The following is a 12,609-nucleotide window of genomic DNA, read 5'->3' as shown; positions in this document are numbered from 1 at the left end:
AAAATCTACAATATAGTGAAGTGTGCAGATAGTAAAGGGGTCTGAATCCTTTTTGAATCCACTGTAAATAACATGTCATGTCAATGTTTTTTTCTTTTTAATTTTTTAATTAAAGAGCACTACACTGAGCAGTAGACAGTTGACAGTAATTGAATCAACAATAAACTGCTTTTCTTTATATTGCTGATTAATAATCTACAGTTGCTTAATCATATTAAAGTTTTGTTATAAATTCAAAGTCAGTAGGGCAATATCGCTAATTCTATGTGTCACATTTAATCACAAAACTGTTATCTATTGTGAAAACAAACTAAAGACATAATAAAACAAAAATTAAGCATGTCAGTAAGGAAATGAACTGTGCTGCCAGTGTAGTGCTGATAATAAAACACCACCAGTGTCTTATCTTTTCTTCAAAGGCTGTCTGCTTATAAATCATAATATGAACAATACCAGCCCTCTCCTCTGACACATCCCGTAACTTCACATTCTGTTTGCAATTATATACTGTATGCTTTAAATATTTTTAACCCTGCTTATGACAAAAGATCAATTTAAAAAGACTTTCTTGACCAATTTATTAATTCCAGAGTTATTTTAGTCAGTACATTGCATGTAGCTTGTTTTCTTGTAATATTTTAATACTGTTTCTTCCTAGCAAATACAATATAATCTCTTGGCTAGATGTATCACACATAAATGATCTGAATTAACATAATGTTCAAACGAAACAATGTAATTTGCTTTGTTGCATTTTAAAAAGCAATTTTACAAGATTTCAGTGAATTGCTGCTTACATAGTGACAGCACCTCTATTCTCTTGGTGTCTTTAATTACAGAATGTCTTGCATGTCACTGTGTTACTGTAGCTGTGGGGAGCTTGTGCTTATCGTGGCAGTATTGTGCAAGAGGAAGTAATTAACTCTGGATGGGAAGCCCTACATCTCAGGGCACACTTGCTAATACCAGAGCAATTTAAATTGATCAATGACGTGAAACTTCCATCAAACCTAACTTAATGGCATATGAGAGGAAACTTGTGTTCCTGTAGGAGACCTGGTAACTGTCTTGATTAAGAGACACAGTAGTGCCATGGTTAGTACTGCTGCCTTGCAGATCCAGCATGGATCTGAAACATGCATCTAGTTATTGTCTGTATGGAGTTTTGCACATTCTACCTGTACTCATCAAGATTTTTTTCAAGGTACTCTGTTCTTGCTTTAACATCCCTAAATATGTTTGTGACCATAAGTTAGCTTGTTCTACAGCGTGTATGACCTCTTACTTGGGTCAAAGCTAAAGTCTGTTACTCCAAGTGCTGCCAGTGTAGTTCTAAGAAAAGAAGAATGTAGCCCCTTAAAAATGAAAATGACTTGTACCTGTATATTGTGTGCTTGTATACCAGGACAGGATCTAGCTCACTGTGATTATGTATATGGAACAATCAAGATAAATTGATGTTAACAAGGTCAAACATGTCTGTGTTCATTCTTTTATATTTTTAAAATGGTAGGATTCAAATTTAGGAACAAATACAATCTGAACGATATGCCTGTACACAAACATAGCTCTAATCTTGTCTACCAGATCAATTTAGTATCACCAAGCATGTGATAAGAGAACAGAATAATCCATTACGTTTCATTTTCTTGCCCCTAAACATGACCAGAAATTGATTTTTATCATTCCGTACCCTCCATGGCACCTCTTCCTCTGAGGCAAATTAGCTGATCAGGCATCCCTGGCATTTACTTGGATTCCTGACCTGTAATGTCCAGAGTAAAACACTCCAGTTGTGTTGTCATTTACCTGCCACATTATTAAAATCCCTGAGTATTTATCATAAGAGACAATAGCTGAACAAAAGCAATTAAAAATTTTCTTGATATGAAATGGTTTTATGGACAAGAGAGGTAGTAGATGTTGAATGTAAACACTGCATAATTAAGTCTAGATTGCGGTTACGAGTGAGAAGAATCTTTTCAGTTTCATGTTCACAGCTTTTGCTGTATTTATCTAAAGATATACTGTAATTGTTATAATTGACTAGTTAGAGCATTATAATTTATAGTTAACATAAATTAGATTAAGAACATGGAATAAAGTTATTGCTTCAAATTTGCAGTAACTATCATTGAGCCTTTTTACAGCTAATATCAAAATCTCAAAGCATGCTGTATCACCTGGGCTTTTTGGAGGTAGTGACTTCTAATCTGTCCCCTTTACTTCTAATGCATACATTATGGAAAAAGGTAAAACCATCTGTCTCATCTGCAATTTAGAGAGTAATGTGTTCGCGTTTATCCAGTTTTCAGTAAGAAAACAGTTACCTGCTTTGTTTCCTACTGAGTGGATGATCAATAGACAACATTTTAAAATGCTTCGATGTGAGGGTCAGTTTTGTATCTGAAGCTTTAGTATGCAATAGATAGTTTACACAATTGTTCATTGCAGAAAATCTGACTTTAGAAGATCTGAAGATCTTGCCTGAAGAAGGGGCCTGAGTTGCCTCGAAAGCTTGCATATTGTAATCTTTTTAGTTAGCCAATAAAAGGTGTCATTTTGCTTGGCTTTTCTCTACATTCATAATGGTTAACACGGCGCAACACCCTAGTATTGCTGTAGAATTTAAGACATCTGAACTCCCTTTTATTGCTACGATAACATTGCTTAAATTCTCACAGTCTGATTTGCGGCACCATTGTGTTTACTCTAAGAGTAATTCACATTTCTTGTTTTTGTCTCTCTTGCTTTATTTAAACGATTCTGTATTCTGAGCACTAAGTGTAGAATTTTTGATATACAGTGCACATGTATTAATTTATCAGATGCATTTGCCTAAGTTGACTTACAAATCAAAGTGTTACAGTTCTTCAGATGTTTTTTTTTTTTAATTGTTGTTGGACCACTAGAAGGTTAGTGAGTCTGAAGTAAGGAAGTGGGGGCCTTTAATATCTTTAAATACTGGATTTAACTACTTAAGGATAATTGTAGCTCAGACAAATTAGGCCAAAATGTGGCATATCCTTTGTCATTGATATAAAAAAGAACATGTAGAAATTCAACAGATTTACAAAATATGTCATATGCTTAATCTCCCAAAAAATGATTTTGCAAAATTGCAGAAATGTGACTATAAATCCAAGAACAAGAACGCAGAAAGTATTTCCAGGGTTTGAGTAGACTTTGCAGACAATTCAGAGGGTAACTTTTCTGCTGTTCAATGAGTGAATGGCTTCAAGGGAAAAAAAGATCTCCTGATCCTCTCTGTGGTGCCATGGAGCTTTGGAACAACCCACAGTAAGAGCTTTTTAGATCAGAGTGATAAAGGGAAAAGACTGCAAAAGAGTCTTTTCTATAAATCTGCATTTGTACTGTCACAATTATCCACTATCTGTTGAATCTAGTTTTATCTCCAACAATAGAATGTGCCTTCTTAATAACCCTGCTCAGCCTGATGTCTTTTTCTTGTATGCTGCATCCATTTCTAAACCAGCAAGTTTATAAGGAGCAATAACAAGCTTCAAAGAGTGAAGCTTCCTAACAAGAACAAGCCTTAACTGGTCATTATTGCACAAAAAGACTAATTTTGTGTTCAATTTTAGTCTTTCTCCAGATGTACACCAACAAGCTTGTAGAATCCTACAGTCTTCACCAATTGAATTCAGTTTTCACATGGTGATTTGTAGAAAATGTTGAATGTCATTGTGATGTGTGAGGTGAGGTAAGGGTTGTTGGAGATAAGTCACTCTATTGCACTTACGGTTTGTTCGGGTGTGGCACAATATAGAACCCTTGGGCTAATCTGTGTAATTTTGTACTTTGGCTCCTTCCTCACTTTGTTAGCAGTTCCATCAAAAATATATCTTGGTAAAAATACATCTTGATAAACTGTTTTGTTCCTGAGTCATGCTGTTAATCAATAGCTGCAAACAGATTACATAGAAATTAAAATCTATTTAAAAAAAACTAGTTGATTTTCTGATTGATCTGTGTAAGTGTAAACAGCTTTCCTTTTCATGTCAGTACGTTCTGTAAACTCGTTTACCTGCAGTTCTATCTTTGTGAAGAAAACAGTACACTTATATAGCAGTATTTCTCTTACCATACAACTATATACAAACAATCTATGAGCTGGTGTTTGTTAAGAATTTCTTTTAGTGACCTACTTTTTCTTTTTTCTTCTTCAAATGATGTACTCACCTGTGACATATTACCCTGTTTTAACTTGTGTTTACAATTTGTTTGGCTCCACTAGATGATAGGTTAAATTTTATACTCCAGGGAGAAGGCAGGATCAGCTTTCAGGTTATCACCTAGAAAATAATTTTTGATAGGCGGCCTCGGTGTGAAAAATTCAGCCAGTTATTGTACATATGTACACATAGTTCAGGTACAGGCAGTACAAGAGTTTTTTTTCCCTTTCTTTCTTTCTTTCTTTCTTAGTAAAATGCATGTTTTTAAGGCATTAGGCTCTCACCAGGTTTATGCATTAGGCCTTTGTTCTGTAGCTTTAACATGCAAAATCAGCAAGGAGTTCAAGTTAAGATGCAAACACTGTACCATAATGTAAAAACACATAATAACATTGAGGTAACGGGTTTTAGATTTGTGGATACTCCAGTATCACAATTAAATTTAGGTAATCAACTACATTTGCGGATGGTACATCAGCCTCCAGTTTCATAAAGCCTAAAAAGATAACCCAGTTCACTATTTGAGCAATCCCCAAGCTTTCCATTCAGAGACACCGCCTACTGCAAGGACTTGATTCTGAAATAGACTTATTTTAAGTAAGTAAACCAGAGTACCTCAGAGGATTTGAAATACAAGACTGTTGCTTTAGCATATTATAAATCCAAAGTGTTCTCATTTTCTTCAAATCAGATATTATGTAAAAAACATGCATTGTAATGTTAGTAAACCATGATTAAAAATAATATTATATACATTGAAGATGTGTTTTGATTCTTTCATGTGATCTTTACAAACATTTGGGTGTTTAATTCAAAAATGAAAATTTTTTTAAGAAAGCTGTCAATTATCGTTTTTTTATTGTTTTAGCACTATAATTATATAAATATCAATATTTTAATTTAATGATAATTTGCTTGATTTAACATTTTCTAATTTTAAAGTCTATGTTTAAAGCAAAACAGTTCTTTGATTCGATGATGAGGTCAGAACATAGCTGAACTGAACACAGTGATGAGCAGTGAGATCATGCACAATTACCACATTTTCTGTATCAGTGGACATCAGAGCCAAGAACTGACTAATTGAATTGGGTTCCAAAGGAATGGCCAGCTAGAAAAAGGCTACAGCGCGGTGCCAAATACATCATCAGACTTAGCTTATGGAACGAGATAAAGTGCTGCTACCGCCTCTTCATATTAAGCTTGTGTGGCAGACAGCCGGGTCCCATGCCTGGCAGGGACGCCCCTGCTGCTTATGTTCCGGGGGAGCAGCCATGGACAGCTCAATACCTCCCCCGGGTCGCTTGGTGGCAGCCTCCCTGGCCAACGGTGATTCACCAACCTCCCGCAGGGCTCCATGGGAGATGGAGTCCTCCACAGCCTGGTTGTGGCCCGGGGTGGCCACTAGGGGGGGCTGTCTGGCTTCAACAGCCTGGCTGGAGGAATGTTCGGCCCCACCTGGAAGTGTAATTAGGACCAGGTGGTCAAGCACCTGGAACGCTTCCGGGTGGGCTATAAAAAGGGCCAGCCACCACGTCATGAGGAGCCAGGGTCGGGAGGAGGAGGACTACGCTTGCGGAGGAGTGGTGGTCTTTCATGACTCAGGCGCCGCCGAGAGTGGCAGCCTTTTCAGCAGCTCCGTGTACGACTTTATTTTTCTACTTTTATTTTTCTCTTTTTTATTGATCACTCCTATCACTTTATTTTATGTGGATTCGTTCCCTGGACACACTTACTTTTACAACGCGGGCATGGATTTTTACACGCCGAGACTATTCAAGTACTCAACTTCGAGCGCTGAGAACAAATGCCAGTGCCAGTGTGGTTCCTATTTACCCGACGAGGTAAGAAGGTGGTATCATGGCAGCAGAGCGGGCACTAAGCTAAAAATGAAGTGGCTTGCGAGAAAGTGGCGTTTTAAGCCTTCAGTGCCTTCTGTGATTCTGGGAAGTGTGAACTCAATCTCAAATAAGATCGATGAACTGGCTACGCTGGTGAAAAATGTCAGAACCTACAGAGAATGCAGTTTGTTGTGCTTTTGCGAAACTTGGCTAATTACCACCATCCCAGATGCTAACGTGGAGCTACCCGGGTTTAGCACAGTTAGAGTGGACAGAGAGGCAAGTACCTGCAGGAAGCACAAAGGAAGAGGACTCGCTCTCTATGTTAATACACGGTGGTGTAACTCTGGACATGTTAACGTCAAAGTCTCCACTTGCTGCAGGGACATCGAACTGTTGGCCGTAAGTTTGTGTCCCTATTACTTGCCCAGAGAGTTTGGACACATCATTGTTGTTATTGTTTACATCCCTCCTCGGGTGGACGTGGAGACAGCGAGTGACATCATCCATTCTGCTGTTGCTAAGTTACAAACGCAGCACCCTGAGGCGCTTGTGCTAATCGCTGGAGATTTTAACCATGTGACGCTGGACAAAACATTACCTGCCTTCTCCCAGTATGTGGACTGTAACACCCGGGGAAATAAGACTATTGATTTACTGTATGCAAACGTTAAAGACGCATACAGCACCACCCTGCTGCCTGCGCTTGGGAAAGCAGATCACAACCTGGTTCTGCTTCCACCTCACTACAAACCAAGGGTGAGGGTCCTACCTACAACCACACGCTCATTCAGGAAGTGGTCCCCTAAGGCAGAGAAGGCTCTGAGAGAATGCTTTGATAGATAGATAGATAGATACTTTATTAATCCCGATGGGAAATTCACATTCTTCAGCAGCAGCATACTGATACAATAAATAATATTAAATTAAAGAATGATAATAATACAGGTGAAAAAAACAGACAATCACTATGTATAATGTTAAATATTAACGTTTACCCCCCCTGGTGGAATTAAAGAGTCGCATAGTTTGGGGGAGGAACTATCTCCTCAATCTGTCTGTGGAGCAGGACAGTGACAGCAGTCTGGAACTACATACTGGGATACCCTGCAGGGATCACATAGTGAGAACATTGAGGAGGTTGTTGACTGCACTACTGACTACATCAACTTCTGTATGGACATTGTAGTTCCAGTAAGAACTGTATGCTGCTATGTTAACAACAAGCCATGGATTACAAGTGACATCAAGGGCCTTTTGAACCAGAAGAAAAGGGCTTTTAAAGGTGGTGATCAGCATGAGCTCAAGCTCGTGCAGAAGGAACTCCAAGTCCAGCTCAGGGCGGCGAAGGAGTAGTACAGGAGAAAGCTGGAGCAGAAGTTGCAGAATAACAGCATGAAGGAAGTGTGGGATGGGATGAAGATCATCACTGGCTGCAGCTTGAAGCGGGGTGCCACCATCGAGAGAAACATGAAGAGAGCAAAACAAATGAACAACTTCTTTAACAGGTTTGACCACCCTAACCCACTCTCACTCTCACCTCGGAGTACTGCACCCTCCACACATCCTTCTGCTGATACCAGCATAGGAGAGACATCTCCACCCACAATTACAACATGCAGGTGAGCAGAGAGCTGAGGAGACTTTGTGCCAGCAAAGCAGCAGGTACAGATGGAGTTTCACCACGATTGCTGAAGGTCTGTGCATCGGAGCTGGGGGGTCCTCTACAGCGCATCTTCAACCTGAGCTTGGAACAGGGGAGAGTCCCAAGGCTTTGGAAAACATCTTGCATCACCCCAGTCCCAAAGGTATGACGTCCTAGTGAGCTAAATGACTTCCGGCCTGTTGCTCTGACATCACATGTGATGAAGACCGTGGAGAGGCTGCTGCTTCACCACCTGAGGCCACAGGTTCAACACGCCATCGACCCTCTGCAGTTTGCATATCAGGAGAAGGTGGGAGCGGAGGATGCCATCATCTATATGCTACACCGATCCCTCTCCCACTTGGACAGAGGCAGTGGTGCTGTAAGAATTATGTTTCTAGACTTCTCTAGCGCCTTCAACACAATCCAACCTCTGCTCCTTAGGGACAAGCTGACAGAGATGGGAGTAGATTCATACCTGGTGGCATGGATCATGGACTATCATAAAGACAGACCTCAGTATGTGCGTCTTGGGAACTGCATGTCTGACATCGTGGTCAGCAACACAGGAGCCGCCACAGGGGACTGTACTTTCTCCGGTCCTGTTCAGCCTATATACATCGGACTTCCAATACAACTCGTCCTGCCACGTGCAAAAGTTCTCTGACGACACTGCTATCGTGGGCTGCATCAGGAGTGGGCAGGAGGAGGAGTATAGGGACCTAATCAAGGACTTTGTTAAATGGTGCGACTCAAACCACCTACACCTGAACACCAGCAAAGCCAAGGAGCCGGTGTTGGATTTTAGGAGGCCCAGACCCTTCATGGACCCCGTGATCATCAGAGGTGACTGTGTGCAGATGGTGTAGACCTGTAAATACCTAGGAGTCCAGCTGGATGATAAATTAGACTGGACTGCCAATACTGATGCTATGTGTAAGAAAGGACAGAGCCGGTTATACTTCTTTAGAAGGCTGGCGTCTTTCAACATCTGCAATAAGATGTTCTATCAGACGGTTGTGGCGAGCACCTTCTTCTACGCGGTGGTGTGCTGGGGAGGCAGCATAAAGAAGAGGGACACCTCACACCTGGACAAACTGGTGAGGAAGGCAGGCTCTATTGTAGGCACGGAGCTGGACAGTTTGACATCCGTGGCAGAGCGACGGGCGCTGAGCAGGCTGCTGTCAATCATGGAGAACTCACTGCATCCACTAAACAGTGTCATCTCCAGACAGAAGAGCAGCTTCAGTGACAGACTGCTGTCACTGTCCTACTCCACTGACGGACTGAGAAGATCGTTACTCCCCCCAAACTATGCGACTCTTCAATTCCACCCGGGGGGGGTAAACGTTAACATTATACAAAGTTATTGTCTGTTTTTACCTGCATTGTTATCAATCTTAAATTTAATATTGTTTTTTGTATCAGTATGCTGCTGCTGGAGTATGTGAATATCGATCTATCTATCTAAAGGTTGTTGCTGTGTTGGACTTGTGCTTTGTGGGACTGTGTATTGTCTGTGGGTCACGGAGAAGACATGCGCCCATGGGTGAAGAAAATAAAAAGTCTATTGTTTTCATACGGGCCTCTGTCTCTATCTGTGTCGGGTCAGGCGCCTATATAGCGCCTTGTTACACTTGGCTTAATGAAGCAGTTTGTCAAATCCCTATCAAAAGATGGAGCCTGTTTTGTAAATTTGTGCCAAAAGTTTCCAACTTTTTTCCGAGGCTAAATTGAAAGGGGGATTTTTTTTTTTGTTGGACCTGATACTAGAAAATTGATTTCTGATCCAGAATTTCATGATGCGATGAATGACCTGTAATGAGAAGCTTGGGTACCATTTAAAGTCATTTCAAAGTTTTTTTGGTAATAATAAAGATCCAAAATATAAAAAATTGTGAACATGTATTGCAGTAGTTAAATTTAAGGAATTGGGTAGCAACCTTAGTGTCAAAGTTCACTTTTTAGATTTGCATTTGGAATTTTTTCCTGCCAATCTTAGAGTGGTGAGTGAAGAGCGGACTGAAAAATTCCATCAAGGACCTGGAAAGAAGGTACCAGATAAATTTGGATGTCACTGTGATGGCGAATTACTGCTGGATGATTCATAGGAACACACCAGAAAAACTGTGCACACAACAGGCTGCCAAATGAAGTTTTGGATCAAAATTACTAAGAAGTGACAAAAACTAAAGTTATATATGTCAATGAATATGTATCGTTCTTTTCTTTACATACCGTATATGTTTAAAAATATTTCATGTTAAATTGATGTAGAGCATTACTGTGTACTTGAATAAATTATGTCATTGTTTAAATTTTAATTACATTTCTTTTCAGTTTTGTACTTAATTGTGACATGATGGGAAATTCTAGTTATATTTTGTATTGTATTCATGATTGCAAATAAAAACAACTATTAAAAATCAGTTTAATTTTGCATATCTGTGTAATTTATTTTCTATGTGATTCACTGTCTGTGCTGCTTCCCCTATGACCGTGAATTGGATGAAGTATGTTTGAGAATGTCATGTTAAAGTCTCATTAGTGTCTGCCTAGTTAAGGTATCTGCAGCAACCATAAATCTGTGATAAATTCCCCAGAGTCTCATATCCACCACTAAACTTTCAGTGCCCGGTTTCCTCTGGTGCTATTGAACAAATGTCTGTCCGTGAGTGACACCAAACCTTAAGTAGTTTATTCATCTTTCTAGATTTAATTATCCCTGTGTTTGTACAAACAATTGAAAATATAACCCGTAAAACTAGAGTACCTAAGGATTACTTGCTCAGCAAAGTTTGTACAAGACTGAGGTTGTCAAGAGTCCCTTTACACTCTCATAGATGTGTCTGCTCAGCCTCTTTATTCGACCTGAGCAATACAGGGCTGGTGTCATTGTCCACCTCTGCAACACTATCTTGGTCTCACTCCTAAGCAACAGGCTGCAGATGTCATGTAATGGTCTTATTTTGCAAGTTACAAAATAATTGTTACCCAGCAATACCATGTCTTTGTCTCTCTGCAGAGCTCTAAGACTGTTAGAAAGAAACTATATTGTCTTGTGTACATAGCACAGTGAAGTTCTTACTTGCATGTCACCTCGGAATAGTGACAGTAATATAATACCAACTAAAGTCACAAAAAATACATCATACATAAAATGCAACATATGCATGACCTTTGCCATGCTCAAAGCACGTCAAAAAATTCAGAAATAACAGGGAGAAAAAAAGCATGGAGTGAAAATCAAATACACTTCACTGGATACAAAAAATAGAGTAAAACATTAAATAAAAAATAAATGCAGAAAACCCAAAGCTTTTAATTAAAATAAACGACATTCAACCAGAACAGAGGAATCAAACGTGACACCAAGATTCTTTGCAGAGAAAAAGGTTTGGTAATATAATCACCAAGAATGATTGAGAAGGAGCCCATCTGCTTAAGGTGAGTTTAGTGCCTATTACTGTGACTTCTGTTTAGTTCGGTTTAGTTCTACTTCATCCAGCTTTTAGTTTCACGGAGGCAAGTTGTGAGGTAAGAAAACTCTGATGATCTTACACTTTTAAAACTGAAATAGATTTGAGTGTCTAGGAATGATATGGCCAAGGGGAAGCACATAGATACAGTGTACAATGTATGCAATGTATATGTAAGAATACATTTTGCATTTGATATTTGACTGGCTTTTCAGTAATCTTGCAAACCCTAGAATAAAAATGTCTCTGAATTCATTGGTGCAAGTGTGAATGGTCCTCTACTGTTTGCCAGGAATCGAGGAGTGAAAAATATGACTGCTTTTTTGACTGCTTTTTCAGAGGCAGCATGTGTTCATATATTTCCTGAACAGAAGGTGTTTGGGTTCCAGTAATATTCTGTGCCACCTTCACCATCCTCTACAGAACTTTCTGTTTTTGAGCCGAGCAGATGTCGCACTAGGACATGATGCAGTCAGTCAGGATGTTTATCTGTTGAAATTAGTGAGAACAGATGGAGAAATTTGAGTTTTTCTCAAAAATCTGAGCAAGAAGAGGCATTGGTGAGCCATCCTGTCCATAGCCGAAATGTGTTGTGCACTCTTCAGTTTTTCAGTGATAGTAACTCCAAGAAATGTATTAATAGCAAAAGTGTAAATGCCACATTACTATAATTAAAAAAATAATGCATTAAAACACAATCAACAATGTAAATTTTTCATACTGGAGATTGTATTTTTGCTGAAATCTAAATACTCACAAATATAACAAACCATCAATTAAAAATTTGTCAGGAAGCTCTTTGATGCAGCATTCTGGTTATTAATTGAGCTCTGCTGACAATATTCATTGCACTGAATGCTAGTTTTTCACATAACCGAGACACCAAAGCCTCGTGAAGGTTAGACATGCATGTGCAGTACTTACTATTATAATTTTGTCACGCCATACTTGCTAGAACTTGAGATCACTCCCACTTGATCACCCCTCCCCTTTTACACCATGTAGCCATAGTACTTCAATGTGGACTGGGTTATGAATGACTTTCCAGACATTGCCATGCATCATATCTAATTTTAATTAAATCATTAGTTACAATACATTTTCTGGTTAATTGGAGATAATTGTTCTCAGAGTTGTGGAAGTTAACATTTGAATGTGAGTTTCTTGTTCTCCTTACCTTCAGTAGATATTTTTGGGCTTTACTGACCACCTTCTTCTTTCGGCTGCTCCCGTTAGGGGTACCACAGCGGATCATCTTGTTCCATATTTTTCTGTCCTCTGCATCTTTCTGTTACACCCATCACCTGCATGTCCTCTCTCACTACATCCATAAACCTTCTCGTAGGCCTTCCTCTTTTCTTCTTGCCTGGCAGCTCTGTCCTTAGCATCCTTTTCCCAATATACCCAGCATCTCTCCTCTGCACATGTCCAAACCAATGCAATCTCGC

General features: G+C 39.5%; 1 protein-coding gene across 1 annotated transcript in view; it reads left to right on the top strand.

Moving 5' to 3' along the window:
* The window catches only part of prep (prolyl endopeptidase), a 345,233-nt gene that overhangs the window by 235,248 nt on the left and 97,376 nt on the right, over positions 1–12,609 (top strand). The gene's annotated exons all lie outside the window — the stretch shown is intronic.

Source organism: Erpetoichthys calabaricus, chromosome 3, assembly GCF_900747795.2.
Source record: "Erpetoichthys calabaricus chromosome 3, fErpCal1.3, whole genome shotgun sequence".
In the NCBI taxonomy this organism is placed as follows: domain Eukaryota; kingdom Metazoa; phylum Chordata; class Cladistia; order Polypteriformes; family Polypteridae; genus Erpetoichthys; species Erpetoichthys calabaricus.
Note: the sequence above shows the minus strand (reverse complement) of the source record. Positions and strands in the feature narration are given on the sequence as shown.